At 47.4% G+C, this 17,057-nt stretch overlaps 1 protein-coding gene across 1 annotated transcript in view; it reads right to left on the bottom strand.

Moving 5' to 3' along the window:
- Window positions 1-8,600, bottom strand: part of LOC128699210 (solute carrier organic anion transporter family member 74D) — a 39,540-nt gene extending 30,940 nt beyond the window's left edge. The window contains exon 1 of the mRNA XM_053791824.2: window positions 8,473-8,600. The gene's annotated coding sequence lies outside the window, so the exon portion shown is untranslated. The remainder of the gene's footprint in view (window positions 1-8,472) is intronic.
- Between the last annotated feature and the right edge of the window lie 8,457 nt (window positions 8,601-17,057).

Here is a 17,057-nt window from a genome sequence, read left to right as displayed (position 1 = left end):
GAAGCTGAGACACAAGGGCATGAAAGTTGCCTGGAAGCTGAGACACAAGGGCATGAAAGTTGCCTGGAAGCTGAGACACAAGGGCATGAAAGTTGTCTGGAAGCTGAGACACAAGGGCATGAAAGTTGCCTGGAAGCTGAGACACAAAGGCAGGAAAATTGCCTGGAAGATGAGACACAAGGGCATGAAAGTTGCCTGGAAGATGAGACACAAAGGCAGGAAAGTTGCCTGGAAGCTGAGGCACAAAGGAAGGAAAGTTGCCTGGAATCTGAGACACAAGGGCATGAAAGTTGCCTGGAAGCTGAGACACAAGGGAATGAAAGTTGCCTGGAAGCCGAGACACAAGGGCATGAAAGTTGCCTGGAAGCTGAGACACAAATTCAGGAAAATTGCCTGGAAGATGAGACACAAGGGAATGAAAGTTGCCTGGAAGCTGAGACACAAGGGAATGAAAGTTGCCTGGAAGCCGAGACACAAGGGCATGAAAGTTGCCTGGAAGCTGAGATACAAATTCAGGAAAATTGCCTGGAAGATGAGACACAAGGGAATGAAAGTTGCCTGGAAGCTGAGACACAAGGGAATGAAAGTTGCCTGGAAGCCGAGACACAAGTGCATGAAAGTTGCCTGGAAGCTGAGGCACAAAGGCAGGAAAGTTGCCTGGAAGATGAGACACAAGGGAATGAAAGTTGCCTGGAAGCTGAGACACAAAGGCAGGAAAGTTGCCCGGAAGCTGAGACACAAGGGCAGGAAAGTTGCCTGGAATCTGAGACACAAAGGCAGGAAAGTTGCCTGGAAGCTGAGACACAAGGGCATGAAAGTTGCCTGGAAGCTGAGACACAAGGGCATGAAAGTTGTCTGGAAGCTGAGACACAAGGGCATGAAAGTTGCCTGGAAGCTGAGACACAAGGGCATGAAAGTTGCCTGGAAGCTGAGACACAAAGGCAGGAAAGTTGCCTGGAAGCAGAGACACAAAGGCAGGAAAGTTGCCTGGAAGCTGAGACACAAGGGCATGAAAGTTGCCTGGAAGCAGAAACACAAAGGCAGGAAAGTTACCTGGAAGCAGAGACACAAAGGCAGGAAAGTTGCCTGGAAGCTGAGACACAAAGGCAGGAAAGTTGCCTGGAAGCTGAGACACAAGGGCATGAAAGTTGCCTGGAAGCTGAGACACAAAGGCAGGAAAGTTGCCTGGAAGCTGAGACACAAGGGCATGAAAGTTGCCTGGAAGCTGAGACACAAAGGCAGGAAAGTTGCCTGGAAGCTGAGACACAAGGGCATGAAAGTTGCGTGGAAGCTGAGACACAAGGGCATGAAAGTTGCCTGGAAGCTGAGACACAAGGGCATGAAAGTTGCCTGGAAGCTGAGACACAAAGGCAGGAAAGTTGCCTGGAAGCTGAGACACAAAGGCATGAAAGTTGCCTGGAAGCTGAGACACAAGGCCTGAAAGTTGCCTGGAAGCTGAGACACAAAGGCAGGAAAGTTGCCTGGAAGCTGAGACACAAAGGCAGGAAAGTTGCCTGGAAGCTGAGACACAAGGGCATGAAAGTTGCCTGGAAGCTGAGACACAAAGGCAGGAAAGTTGCCTGGAAGCTGAGACACAAGGGCATGAAAGTTGCCTGGAAGCAGAAACACAAAGGCAGGAAAGTTACCTGGAAGCAGAGACACAAAGGCAGGAAAGTTGCCTGGAAGCAGAGACACAAAGGCAGGAAAGTTACCTGAAAGCAGAGACACAAAGGCAGGAAAGTTACCTGGAAGCTGAGACACAAGGGCATGAAAGTTGCCTGGAAGCTGAGACACAAGGGCATGAAAGTTGCCTGGAAGCTGAGACACAAGGGCATGAAAGTTGCCTGGAAGCTGAGACACAAGGGCAGGAAAGTTGCCTGGAAGCTGAGACACAAGGGCAGGAAAGTTGCCTGGAAGCTGAGACACAAGGGCATGAAAGTTGCCTGGAAGCTGAGACACAAGGGCATGAAAGTTGCCTGGAAGCTGAGACACAAGGGCATGAAAGTTGCCTGGAAGCTGAGACACAAGGGCAGGAAAGTTGCCTGGAAGCTGAGACACAAGGGCAGGAAAGTTGCCTTGAAGCTGAGACACAAGGGTAGGAAAGTTGCCTGGAAGCTGAGACACAAGGGCATGAAAGTTGCCTGGAAGCTGAGACACAAGGGCATGAAAGTTGCCTGGAAGCTGAGACACAAGGGCATGAAAGTTGCCTGGAAGCTGAGACACAAGGGCAGGAAAGTTGCCTGGAAGCTGAGACACAAGGGCATGAAAGTTGCCTGGAAGCTGAGACACAAGGGCATGAAAGTTGCCTGGAAGCTGAGACACAAGGGCATGAAAGTTGCCTGGAAGCTGAGACACAAGGGCATGAAAGTTGCCTGGAAGCTGAGACACAAGGGCATGAAAGTTGCCTGGAAGCTGAGACACAAGGGCAGGAAAGTTGCCTGGAAGCTGAGACACAAGGGCAGGAAAGTTGCCTGGAAGCTGAGACACAAGGGCAGGAAAGTTGCCTGGAAGCTGAGACACAAGGGCAGGAAAGTTGCCTGGAAGCTGAGACACAAGGGCAGGAAAGTTGCCTGGAAGCTGAGACACAAGGGCAGGAAAGTTGCCTGGAAGCTGAGACACAAGGGCAGGAAAGTTGCCTGGAAGCTGAGACACAAAGGCAGGAAAGTTGCCTGGAAGCTGAGACACAAGGGCAGGAAAGTTGCCTGGAAGCTGAGACACAAAGGCAGGAAAGTTGCCTGGAAGCTGAGACACAAGGGCAGGAAAGTTGCCTGGAAGCTGAGACACAAGGGCAGGAAAGTTGCCTGGAAGCTGGGACACAAGGGCAGGAAAGTTGCCTGGAAGCTGAGACACAAGGGCAGGAAAGTTGCCTGGAAGCTGAGACACAAGGGCAGGAAAGTTGCCTGGAAGCTGAGACACAAGGGCAGGAAAGTTGCCTGGAAGCTGAGACACAAGGGCAGGAAAGTTGCCTGGAAGCTGAGACACAAGGGCAGGAAAGTTGCCTGGAAGCTGAGACACAAGGGCAGGAAAGTTGCCTGGAAGCTGAGACACAAGGGCAGGAAAGTTGCCTGGAAGCTGAGACACAAGGGCAGGAAAGTTGCCTGGAAGCTGAGACACAAAGGCAGGAAAGTTGCCTGGAAGCTGAGACACAAGGGCAGGAAAGTTGCCTGGAAGCTGAGACACAAGGGCAGGAAAGTTGCCTGGAAGCTGAGACACAAGGGCAGGAAAGTTGCCTGGAAGCTGAGACACAAGGGCAGGAAAGTTGCCTGGAAGCTGAGACACAAGGGCATGAAAGTTGCCTGGAAGCTGAGACACAAGGGCAGGAAAGTTGCCTGGAAGATGAGACACAAGGGCATGAAAGTTGCCTGGAAGCTGAGACACAAGGGCATGAAAATTGCCTGGAAGCTGAGACACAAGGGCATGAAAGTTGCCTGGAAGCTGAGACACAAGGGCATGAAAGTTGCCTGGAAGCTGAGACACAAGGGCATGAAAGTTGCCTGGAAGCTGAGACACAAGGGCATGAAAGTTGCCTGGAAGCTGAGACACAAGGGCATGAAAGTTGCCTGGAAGATGAGACACAAGGGCATGAAAGTTGCCTGGAAGCTGAGACACAAGGGCATGAAAGTTGCCTGGAAGATGAGACACAAGGGCATGAAAGTTGCCTGGAAGCTGAGACACAAGGGCATGAAAGTTGTCTGGAAGCTGAGACACAAGGGCATGAAAGTTGCCTGGAAGCTGAGACACAAGGGCATGAAAGTTGCCTGGAACCTGAGACACAAGGGCATGAAAGTTGCCTGGAAGCTGAGACACAAGGGCATGAAAGTTGCCTGGAAGCTGAGACTAAAGGGCATGAAAGTTGCCTGGAAGCTGAGACTAAAGGGCATGAAAGTTGCCTTGAAGCTGAGGCACAAGGGCATGAAAGTTACCTGGAAGCTGAGACTAAAGGGCATGAAAGTTGCCTGGAAGCTGAGACTAAAGGGCATGAAAGTTGCCTGGAAACTAAGACACAAAGGCAGGAAAGTTGCCTGGAAGCTGAGACACAAGGGCATGAAAGTTGCCTGGAAGCTGAGACACAAGGGCATGAAAGTTGCCTGGAAGCTGAGACACAAAGGCAGGAAAGTTGCCTGGAAGCTGAGATACAAGGGCATGAAAGTTGCCTGGAAGCTGAGACACAAGGGCATGAAAGTTGCCTGGAAGCTGAGACACAATGGCATGAAAGTTGCCTGGAAGCTGAGACACAAGGGCATGAAAGTTGCCTGGAAGCTGAGACACAAAGGCAGGAAAGTTGCCTGGAAGCTGAGACACAAAGGCAGGAAAGTTGCCTGGAAGCTGAGACACAAGGGCATGAAAGTTGCCTGGAAGCTGAGACACAAAGGCAGGAAAGTTGCCTGGAAGCTGAGACACAAGGGCATGAAAGTTGCCTGGAAGCTGAGACACAAGGGCATGAAAGTTGCCTGGAAGCTGAGACACAAGGGCATGAAAGTTGTCTGGAAGCTGAGACACAAGGGCATGAAAGTTGCCTGGAAGCTGAGACACAAAGGCAGGAAAATTGCCTGGAAGATGAGACACAAGGGCATGAAAGTTGCCTGGAAGATGAGACACAAAGGCAGGAAAGTTGCCTGGAAGCTGAGGCACAAAGGAAGGAAAGTTGCCTGGAATCTGAGACACAAGGGCATGAAAGTTGCCTGGAAGCTGAGACACAAGGGAATGAAAGTTGCCTGGAAGCCGAGACACAAGGGCATGAAAGTTGCCTGGAAGCTGAGACACAAATTCAGGAAAATTGCCTGGAAGATGAGACACAAGGGAATGAAAGTTGCCTGGAAGCTGAGACACAAGGGAATGAAAGTTGCCTGGAAGCCGAGACACAAGGGCATGAAAATTGCCTGGAAGCTGAGATACAAATTCAGGAAAATTGCCTGGAAGATGAGACACAAGGGAATGAAAGTTGCCTGGAAGCTGAGACACAAGGGAATGAAAGTTGCCTGGAAGCCGAGACACAAGTGCATGAAAGTTGCCTGGAAGCTGAGGCACAAAGGCAGGAAAGTTGCCTGGAAGATGAGACACAAGGGAATGAAAGTTGCCTGGAAGCTGAGACACAAAGGCAGGAAAGTTGCCCGGAAGCTGAGACACAAGGGCAGGAAAGTTGCCTGGAAGCTGAGACACAAAGGCAGGAAAGTTGCCTGGAAGCTGAGACACAAGGGCATGAAAGTTGCCTGGAAGCTGAGACACAAGGGCATGAAAGTTGTCTGGAAGCTGAGACACAAGGGCATGAAAGTTGCCTGGAAGCTGAGACACAAGGGCATGAAAGTTGCCTGGAAGCTGAGACACAAAGGCAGGAAAGTTGCCTGGAAGCAGAGACACAAAGGCAGGAAAGTTGCCTGGAAGCTGAGACACAAGGGCATGAAAGTTGCCTGGAAGCAGAAACACAAAGGCAGGAAAGTTACCTGGAAGCAGAGACACAAAGGCAGGAAAGTTGCCTGGAAGCTGAGACACAAAGGCAGGAAAGTTGCCTGGAAGCTGAGACACAAGGGCATGAAAGTTGCCTGGAAGCTGAGACACAAAGGCAGGAAAGTTGCCTGGAAGCTGAGACACAAGGGCATGAAAGTTGCCTGGAAGCTGAGACACAAAGGCAGGAAAGTTGCCTGGAAGCTGAGACACAAGGGCATGAAAGTTGCGTGGAAGCTGAGACACAAGGGCATGAAAGTTGCCTGGAAGCTGAGACACAAGGGCATGAAAGTTGCCTGGAAGCTGAGACACAAAGGCAGGAAAGTTGCCTGGAAGCTGAGACACAAAGGCATGAAAGTTGCCTGGAAGCTGAGACACAAGGGCATGAAAGTTGCCTGGAAGCTGAGACACAAAGGCAGGAAAGTTGCCTGGAAGCTGAGACACAAAGGCAGGAAAGTTGCCTGGAAGCTGAGACACAAGGGCATGAAAGTTGCCTGGAAGCTGAGACACAAAGGCAGGAAAGTTGCCTGGAAGCTGAGACACAAGGGCATGAAAGTTGCCTGGAAGCAGAAACACAAAGGCAGAAAGTTACCTGGAAGCAGAGACACAAAGGCAGGAAAGTTGCCTGGAAGCAGAGACACAAAGGCAGGAAAGTTACCTGAAAGCAGAGACACAAAGGCAGGAAAGTTACCTGGAAGCAGAGACACAAGGGCAGGAAAGTTGCCTGGAAACAGAGACACAAAGGCAGGAAAGTTACCTGGAAGCAGAGACACAAAGGCAGGAAAGTTACCTGGAAACAGAGACACAAAGGCAGGAAAGTTACCTGGAAACAGAGACACAAAGGCAGACCAACACACACTGTAGAACATCAACACAGTAAAGAAGGTCATGAAGCCACGACAAGGAAGGTCATGAAGCCACGACAAGGAAGGTCAGGAAGCCGCAACAAGGAAGGTCATGAAGCCACAACAAGGAAGGTCATGAAGCCACGACAAGGGAGGTCATGAAGCCACGACAAGGAAGGTCATGAAGCCACGACAAGGAAGGTCATGAAGCCACGACAAGGAAGGTCAGGAAGCCGCAACAAGGAAGGTCAGGAAGCCGCAACAAGGAAGGTCATGAAGCACCGAGAGAGCTGGTCACAACCGAAAGTTACGAGCCAACGCTCTCAAGACTTTCATCCATCCTCGTGAGGAACGTAGTTGATCATGTGAAAAACGTAGTTGATCATGTGAGACACATAGCTGATCCTGTGAGAAACATAACTGATCATGTGAGAAACATAGCTGATCCTGTGAGAAACATAACTGATCATGTGAGAAACATAGCTGATCATGTGAGACACATAGCTGATCATGTGAGAAACATAGCTGATCATGTGAGAAACATAGCTGATCATGTGTGGTGTAGTAGTAATAACGTGAGGGTGTGTGCTGCCGCAAGAACTTATCAATATACACATAATTATTGTAATATTTACAGTCATCGTAGGTCACTGCAGATAACGAGAACGGATAAACTACTTTTTCTTCTGTGTCTTCTTCCAGCGGAAGAGAATGATGACAAGGAATAGAAAGATCTTGATAGGATGAAATGATGATCAAACACTCATATATTCCCATCCCATCTTCCTTAATCATGCCTCTCTCTTCCACCTTCCTTAATCATGCCTCTCTCTTCCACCTTCCTTAATCATACCTGTCTCTTCCACCTTCCTTAATCATACCTGTCTCTTCCACCTTCCTTAATCATACCTGTCTCTTCCACCTTCCTCAATCATGCCTCTCTCTTCCACCTTCCTTAATCATACCTGTCTCTTCCACCTTCCTCAATCATACCTGTCTCTTCCACCTTCCTTAATCATACCTGTCTCTTCCACCTTCCTTAATCATACCTGTCTCTCCCACCTTCCTCAATCATACCTGTCTCTTCCACCTTCCTTAATCATACCTGTCTCTTCCACCTTCCTTAATCATACCTGTCTCTTCCACCTTCCTTAATCATACCTGTCTCTTCCACCTTCCTTAATCATACCTGTCTCTCCCACCTTCCTTAATCATACCTGTCTCTTCCACCTTCCTTAATCATACCTGTCTCTTCCACCTTCCTTAATCATGCCTGTCTCTCCCACCTTCCTCAATCATACCTGTCTCTTCCACCTTCCTTAATCATACCTGTCTCTTCCACCTTCCTTAATCATGCCTGTCTCTCCCACCTTCCTCAATCATACCTGTCTCTTCCACCTTCCTTAATCATACCTGTCTCTTCCACCTTCCTTAATCATACCTGTCTCTTCCACCTTCCTTAATCATACCTGTCTCTTCCACCTTCCTTAATCATACCTGTCTCTTCCACCTTCCTTAATCATACCTGTCTCTTCCACCTTCCTCAATCATACCTGTCTCTTCCACCTTCCTTAATCATACCTGTCTCTTCCACCTTCCTTAATCATACCTGTCTCTCCCACCTTCCTTAATCATACCTGTCTCTCCCACGTTCCTTAATCATGCCTGTCTCTCCCACCTTTCCTGACAACTGTCATCCAGACGCAGCCAGACAGTAGGCATACAGGATTCTTCCCCAGGTTGTAATGGGACAAAAATATCATCTACATTTACTCTACGAAAATCTTTCTCTACGAACCACCATCCTACATATATTCTCCACATACATCAACCCATCAATTTTCTTTCTCGGTCAGCTGAGATGCAAAAGAGATTCAAGTGACTTATCAATCATCAACTCGCGACTCACAGTACCTGTAGCCCAGGGGCCTACAAAATCTTAATCCGACTTTGGTTTTGGTCCCCTCACGATCCGAGATAAGATCGTGCGGCGGATACCTTACAGGGCCACTACGGGGATACCTTACAGGGCCACTACGGGGATACCTTACAGGGCCACTACGGGGATACTTTCTAACATCATTTACCTACCTTAGCAAAACCAACTGGAAAGGGATAGCTACGTTTATGTTTCTAACAGTAGCAGCATCAGATTCAACGGTAAACAGAACTGTTAAGTATATACTTGTGGCACTGAGAGTGTTTGGAAGAGAGCAGCCCAGGTGGTGGTGATGGAGGCACTTAGGTAGTTTGTGAGAGAGACTAGTCCTGGTGAGGCTGAGGGCAGGAGAGGCACTGAGACAGTTTGGGAGATATCAGTCTTTGTGATGCTTGTTTATTGCTTGCTTCCACACGCATCATGACAAAGCCTAACACTTGTATAACACACAAACCTTCCCCTTCACCCCCATACTTGTCCATCATAATCTATCCTTCACCTCATGTACAACCTTATATTCCTTTCCTCACCCTGGAAATTCATTAGTTTTCAGTGGTTATTTTGCATATTGTGATGTCACTTGTTGACTGGGATCTTGTTGCATACACATATGAAATGGCATGAAAGAATAAAGGAGAAATACCCAGACATAATAGCTCTCAAAGAAACGAAACTCACCAGAATGATAACAGATGCAATCTTTCCACCCGGTGATCAAATCCCGAGGAAAGATAGAGGGAGCAGAGAGGGAGGAGAAGTTGCACTGCTCATTAAAAACTAGTGGAGATTTGAGTAAATGGAAGGAATGGATGGAATGGGCGAAAGGGACTACATAGTAGGAACACTACAGTCTGAGGGCCATATGGTGGTAATTGCAGTAATGTACAACCCACCTCAGAACTGCAGGAGGCCAAGAGAAGGATACGACGACAGCAACAGAGGTGGCCAGAAGAGCTCACATGGGGAGAGCAAAGGTACTAATTATGGATGATTTCAATCACATGGAGATTGACTGTGAAAACCTGTAGCCCCATGGGGATCCTGAAACATGGAAAGCCAAGATGAAGGTATGTGGTACTGGAAAACCTCATGCATCAACATGTTAGAGACACTACTAGTGAGACATGTGAGAATGACCCAGCAAGACTTGTGGCCGAAGACTGCAAACCTCATTCAAGGAAAACGATCTTGGGCTGAGTATAATACCGAGCACATCTGTGGCTCACATCAATCAGATAACTGCTGCCGCATACGGGAGTCTGGCAAACCTAAGAATAGCGATCCGATACCTCAGTAAGGAATCGTCCAAGACTCTGTACACCATATACGTCAGGCCCATATTGGAACATGCAGCACCAGCTTGGAATCCATACCTGGTCAAGCACGTCAAAAAATTAGAGAAAGTGCAAAGGTTTGCAACAAGACTACTTCCAGAGCAATGGGGATTGTCCTACGAAGAAAGGTTAAGGGAAATCGGCCTGACGACGCTGGAGGACAAGAGGGTCAGAGGAGACATGATGACGACATATAAAATACTGCGAGGAATTGACAAGGTGGAGAAAGACAGGATGCTCCAGAGATGGGACACAGACACAAGGGTCACACTAGCATGTACAAAGGAGTCTCTTCTAGCTGATCTTACACAGGTGATAGGTCTCATCCTGACTCCATCCAAATGTGAAATCATCTCAGTCAACAAGTGATAAATGCAGTGAGATCCAAACTACCAGGCGCATCAGTCATCGCCGCCACAAAGAGCGTCTTGCTTGGAGCACCTCTGGGAAGAGATGCCATTGACACAATTCTCAGGAAGAAACTGGAAGAGTTGAGGAGAATGGAACAACGAATAGGCAGTCTTGAAACCCACGATGATTGGTACCTTCTTACAAAGTGCTTGAGTCTGCCCAGGTTGACATATTTCCTAAGATGTGCACCTTCATATGATAACCCTATACTGCACGAATATGACAGTATCCTGAGGCAGATTTTTATGAAAGTACTTAACCTTACTCTAGAAGACGGGCAGTGGAACCAAGCTACACTTCCAGTCAGACTAGGAGGCATTGGTGTCCGCAAGTCATCACAGATTGCACTACCTATTTTTCTGTCCTCATGCTTTGCATCCAGAGGGCTTGTAGCAGCGATTCTCCCAGAACATCTTAGGGACAAGATTGGAGCCCAGGACCAGAAGTTCATTGACGGAGCCATGATCTAGGATAATCTAACGGGCTCTGAAACCAGACCTGCTCCCCTCAACAACTAGAAACAGTCGCACTGGGATGGCCCAATAGTGGAGAATATAGCCTCAGAAATGCTTCAGAGTGTGTTGGAGAAGGATAGAGCCCGCCTCCTAGTAGTGAGAGCTCCTCATGCAGGGGACTTTCTGTTGGCTGCTCCCAACTACAGCCTTAGCACACGCCTCGACCCACAGACCATCCGCATTGGTGTTGCCCTTCGACTTGCCGCCCTTATTTTCGCCGAACACAGGTGTATTTGTGGCAGTGAAGCAGCAGACCGATTCGGGTACCATGGTCTTGTGTGCCGTAAATCCGAGGGAAAAACTGCAAAACATGAGGAGGTTAACATTATCAAGAGGAGCCTCAAAACAGCCGGATGCCCAGCAGTAAGGGAGCCACCCCAACTATGCAGATCTGATGGTAGCCAGAAGTATCCAGATGGCATCACCCTTCAAGCCTGGACAGACGGGAAGCAGGTGGTGTGGGACTACACATGTGCATCTACCTTAACTGATACCTATCTCCAATACACCAGGGAGGAAGGAGGGGCAGCCGCCAGCTTCAGGGAGTCCCAAAAGTCTAGAAAATATGGAGAACTTGCCCATCATTATATGTTTGGTCCAATAGGCTCAGAGACCCTTGGCTCATGGGGAAAGAGTGCATCTAAGTTCCTTAAGGAGCTAGGCAAAAGACTCATCAGGGTAACTAGGGATCCCAGGGCAGCTTGTTTTCTGTTCCAGCGACTCAGCACTGCTGTTCAGAGGGGTAATGCCTGCTGTATCTCGGGCACGCACCCCAGCTCTGAGGAGCTGGATGAGATTTTTACATTATAATCTGTGATAAACACATAGCAATATGTACTAGGAATGTATCCCTCAAGCCTCATGTGCTGTAAATGGAATGTTTATACCTGGAGTATACCTGGAGAGGGTTTTGGGGGTCAACGCCCCTGCTGCCCGGTCTGAGACCAGGCCTCGTGGTGGATCAGGGTCTGATCAACCAGGCTGTTACTGCTGGCCGTAAGTAAACCAACGTATGAACCATAGCCCGACTGATCAGGCATTCACTTTAGGTGCCTATCCTGCACCTTCTTGAAGACAGACAGGAGTTTGTTGGTAATCCATCCTATGTATGCTGGGAGACAGTTGAACAGTCTTGGGCCCCTGACACGTGCTGTGTTGTCTCTCAATGTACTCGTGGCGCCCCTGCTATCCATTGGGAAAATTTTGCATCTCCTGCCGAGTCTTTTGCTTTTGCAAGGAGTGATTTTCGTGTGCAAGTTTGGTACTAATCTCTCTAAGATTTTTCCATGTGTATATTATAATGTATCTTTCTCGCATGCCTTCCAGGGAATACAAATCAAGGGACTTCAATCGTTCTCAGTAATTTAGGTGCCTAATCGTACTTATATGTGCCGTAAATTTTTTCTGTACACTCTCCAGGTCAGCAATTTCGCCTGCCTTGAAGGGAGTAGTCAGTGTACACCAGTATTCCAGCCTAGAGAACAAGGGATTTGAAGAGAATCATCATGGGCTTGGCGTCCCTAGTTCTGAAGGTTATCATTATTCATCCTATCATTTTCCGAGCAGATGCGGTGGATACATTGTTGTGGTCTTTGAAAGTGAGATTCTCTGACATTATCACTCCCAGGTCCTTCACATTACTTTTTCGCTCTATTGTGTGGTTAGATTTTTTTTATACTCTAATAAAGTTTCAATTTCTTCAAGTTTTCCATATCAGAGTAGATGAAATTTTTCTTCAATGAACTTCATATTATTTCCTGTGGCTCATTTGAAGATTTGGTTGATGTCCGCTTGGAGTCTCGCGGTGTCTTCGGTGGAGGTCACTGTCGTGGCAATTCGGGTGTTATCCGCAAATGATGGCGTATACGTTGTAGCATCGTCTTTTATGGACTGACGAGTGACACATTTCAGGGTGACATAAATTACAAGAAGAAGAGTTGTACCCTCCTGTTTTCACGTGGGTGCATCATTTTTTGGGATGGTCAAAGGTACATGACCCACCTGTTTTTCTAGATATACCATGCCTGCAGATACCCAAGGCATAAAATTTGCATAGACTGGATTTTTGTTTGCCAGGATTTTTTGAGGCTGTTTCCTACTGGTGCATTTTTTCTGTTTCCTCACTGCCTACAGCCCCTGTATAGACATCAATGCTTCTACCAGTTTTTACTGGCATCATCTCCTTTTTATCTATCTCCAGCAGTATTGCTACTTTGTACCTCTGGAAACTGTATAATGTTGTCTTTACCTTTCTCCACACCAGACCCACGATCTCCATTCGGTGCACTGTCCTCCAGGACAAAACCAGCCCCATCTGGTGCACTGTCCTCCAGGACAAAACCAGCCCCATCTGGTGCACTGTCCTCCAGGACAAAACCAGCCCCATCTGGTGTACTGTCCTCCAGGACAAAACCAGCCCCATCTGGTGTACTGTCCTCCAGGACAAAACCAGCCCCATCTGGTGCATTGTCCTCCTGGACAACACCAACACCCTCTGGTGCACTGTCCTCCAAGACAGCCCCATACGACCAACCCATTTTATTTTCCCAGCTGTTATATAAGGCTGTCATGTTTTCTAAGAAGTATATTTTGTTGGTGTTCTTGTCTTTTAATACAGATGCAATTTTCTCTAACATGTGTATCTCACTTGGGCAGATCCAGACATTTTCCTAATTTCATATCAATAGTGGATGCTAGTTTAAAGTTCCTGCTTGACCCATGGGACCATTTAGCACAGAGGTGGCATGCAACCCAAGCGTGACTTCGTCTGTTACTCGTTCTGCAGAACACAGATTTTCATGATGGTCATTTACGACTCCTGTTACACTTGACAACTCTCCTAGCTAGCTAGTGTAAAGGACCACTAAAAGTATTTAGTTCTCAGTTTTTGAACAGTTCCTCTGGGTAGGCTGGCTAGGATGAGCTTACTATAAAGAAAATAATTTGTTTTATATGCTGGTATATATACTGTAGTTTGATATATATATAATTTTTATAGATCGTTTATAGTTTCAGTATCCCATACAATAAACTTTCATCCTGGTAAAGCTGAACAGTTCTCCTGGTATACCTGAACAGCTCTCCTGCTATACCTAAACAGCTCTCCTGGTATACCTGAGCAGTTCTCCTGGTATACCTGAACAGTTCTGGTATATGAGAACTGTTCTCCTGGTATACCTGAACAGTTCTTCTGGTATACCTGAATAGTTCTCCTGGTATACCTGAACAGTTCTCCTGGTATACCTGAACAATTCTCCTGGTAAGCTGGCTAGGATAAGAGTTTACTATAGAGTATTTTGTTTTATGTGTCTATATATATATACTGTAGTTTGATATATATACTTTCATAAATAATAAAAGTATTATTATTATTGTTACTTGACTTGCGTATTTGGTGAAGTGGTGACAGCATCTTGAAGGAAACTGGTGACCTCCAGCACCCTTGTTGTACCCGGACGTTTACGGCACTTATAGATGTTTTCACTTCCGCCACATCAAATGCTATTTTCTAACTATTGTTGGCTATGGTAGGTCGAATGGTGAAGATTACTGGAAAAATATTTGCTTTCCGTTGTGTATATTGCTACGCTGCCAACCACAGGTTCCACGTATTTCTCGTATTTTCATAAAAGGAAGAATTTTGTGATTTTTCGACACTCCACCACACTAAGTACCATTTTGACAACTGTTATTAACTATAGCAACGACTGGTGAAATAATTTTTGGATGATAAATGGTCTTACACTGTTGTGTTGCCGTGTTCACTGATAACTCTACAGTGTTTATCGTATTTCTTCAAAACTGTACACTTCTCGTATTTCAAGATTGTGCACCTTTCCGTATTTCCATCAATTTTTCATTCAATGGTACATTAGCAGATTTTGGAAGATTATTAACACGAGCTGACCTGTGTGGTAGGATCCTGGCAACTGTTGGCAACTGTTTACAACACCAGTTATCAATCTATAGGGCCCATTACTTCCCTCTTAATTATCACAACATTTATGGTATCTTATCTATACACTACGGTACCTCTGTGATATACATATACCACTATGTATTACACTCCATTATCAAGGACTTTCTTTCCTCTCAAAATTTGTTATTTTCACGAGACCTGGTCTCAGACCGGGCCCCAGGGGGTGCTGACCCCCGAAATCCTCTCCAGGTAAACTCAAGGTAAACGGCACTTCAGGCCTTTAGTTCCCCTTCGGAAGTACTGCTGCTCTCTGTGTTATTGGATACCTTTCCCAGCGCTGGAGGGAAGTACTTTGTAAGTTCACTTATACACTTCAAACCTTCAGAAAATACGGTAATCCATGAAAACGACGGAGCACACGGAACACGACGGAGCACGACGGAGCGCGACAGAACACGACGGAGCACGACGACGGAGCATGCAGTGTATCTTTTAAATCTTTTGTACCATATTACGTAATAAAATATACCTATTGGTATAAAAAGAATGACAAAATGGGGTGGTAGGGGAAGCGGAATATTGAAATGGCTTCAGGAAGAAATCCAAATATTCTCCCTCGAAGCCTTTTTATCCTCTTCTCCGAGGCTAAGAGCCCACAATTTGCACTAGAGGTGGACCCCATGCACTCTCTCTCTCTCTCTCTCTCTCTCTCTCTCTCTCTCTCTCTCTCTCTCTCTCTCTCTCTCTCTCTCTCTCTCTCTCTCTCTCTCTCTCTCTCTCTCTCTCTCTCTCTCTCTCTCTCTCTCTCTCTCTCTCTCTCTATATATATATATATATATATATATATATATATATATATATATATATATATATATATATATGAATGCCTCTATATTCAGCAGTTTTTATTCACAACAGACAGATTAGAAATAAATTTAGACTGGTTCAGTAAGGCCTGGGTCATTATTTAACAAACACTGATAATTGGTTCATGATAAACCGTAACTTTAACTGGTTTATATTCGTAATATCTGGGTTGTGGGAGAACTGTTCCATCAACAGCAATGCGACTTTTATTCTTCAATGTTCTTTCATATTTAGCAGCAGCAGCAGCAGCAGCAGCAGCAGCAGCAGCAGCAGCAGCAGCAGCAGCAGCAGCAGCAGCAGCAGCAGCAGCAGCAGCAGCAGCAGCGTGGTGATGAAGGCTATTGTTAGTTGCCAGGTTTGAGTGATGTACAGCTGTACATCCCCGAGGTTGTTTTCATTGAGATTCTATGACTTGCTTCCCTCTCAGTGGTACTGTTCCTCTGGTCCCTCTCAGTAGTACTGTTCCTCTGGTCTCTCTCAGTGGTACTGTTCCTCTGGTCTCTCTCAGTGGTACTGTTCCTCTGGTCCCTCTCAGTAGTACTGTTCCTCTGGTCTCTCTCAGTGGTACTGTTCCTCTGGTCCCTCTCAGTGGTACTGTTCCTCTGGTCCCTCTCAGTAGTACTGTTCCTCTGGTCTCTCTCAGTGGTACTGTTCCTCTGGTCCCTCTCAGTGGTACTGTTCCTCTGGTCCCTCTCAGTGGTACTGTTCCTCTGGTCCCTCTCAGTAGTACTGTTCCTCTGGTCTCTCTCAGTGGTACTGTTCCTCTGGTCTCTCTCAGTGGTACTGTTCCTCTGGTCCCTCTCAGTGGTACTGTTCCTCTGGTCCCTCTCAGTAGTACTGTTCCTCTGGTCTCTCTCAGTGGTACTGTTCCTCTGGTCCCTCTCAGTAGTACTGTTCCTCTGGTCTCTCTCAGTGGTACTGTTCCTCTGGTCTCTCTCAGTGGTACTGTTCCTCTGGTCCCTCTCAGTGGTACTGTTCCTCTGGTCCCTCTCTACTGTTCCTCTGGTCCCTCTCAGTAGTACTGTTCCTCTGGTCTCTCTCAGTGGTACTGTTCCTCTGGTCTCTCTCAGTGGTACTGTTCCTCTGGTCCCTCTCAGTACTGTTCCTCTGGTCCCTCTCAGTACTGTTCCTCTGGTCTCTCTCAGTGTTCCTCTGGTCTCTCTCAGTGGTACTGTTCCTCTGGTCCCTCTCAGTGGTACTGTTCCTCTGGTCCCTCTCAGTGGTACTGTTCCTCTGGTCCCTCTCAGTGGTACTGTTCCTCTGGTCTCTCTCAGTGGTACTGTTCCTCTGGTCCCTCTCAGTGGTACTGGTAGTGGTACTGTTCCTCTGGTCTCTCTCAGTCTCCCTCTCAGTGGTACTGTTCCTCTGGTCTCTCTCAGTGGTACTGTTCTCTGGTCCCTCTCAGTGGTACTGTTCCTCTGGTCTCAGTAGTGGTACTGTTCCTCTGGTCTCTCAGTGGTACTCAGGGTCCCCTCTCAGTCCTCTGGTCTCTCAGTGGTACTGTTCCTCTGGTCTCTCTCAGTGGTACTGTTCCTCTGGTCCCTCTCAGTGGTACTGTTCCTCTGGTCCCTCTCAGTGGTACTGTTCCTCTGGTCTCTCTCAGTGGTACTGTTCCTCTGGTCTCTCTCAGTGGTACTGTTCCTCTGGTCCCTCTCAGTGGTACTGTTCCTCTGGTCTCTCTCAGTGGTACTGTTCCTCTGGTCCCTCTCAGTGGTACTGTTCCTCTGGTCTCTCTCAGTGGTACTGTTCCTCTGGTCCCTCTCAGTGGTACTGTTCCTCTGGTCC

This window comes from Cherax quadricarinatus, chromosome 54 (genome assembly GCF_038502225.1).
Source record: "Cherax quadricarinatus isolate ZL_2023a chromosome 54, ASM3850222v1, whole genome shotgun sequence".
Classification (NCBI taxonomy): Eukaryota; Metazoa; Arthropoda; class Malacostraca; order Decapoda; family Parastacidae; genus Cherax; species Cherax quadricarinatus.
This window is presented reverse-complemented; position numbering and strand designations above follow the sequence as displayed.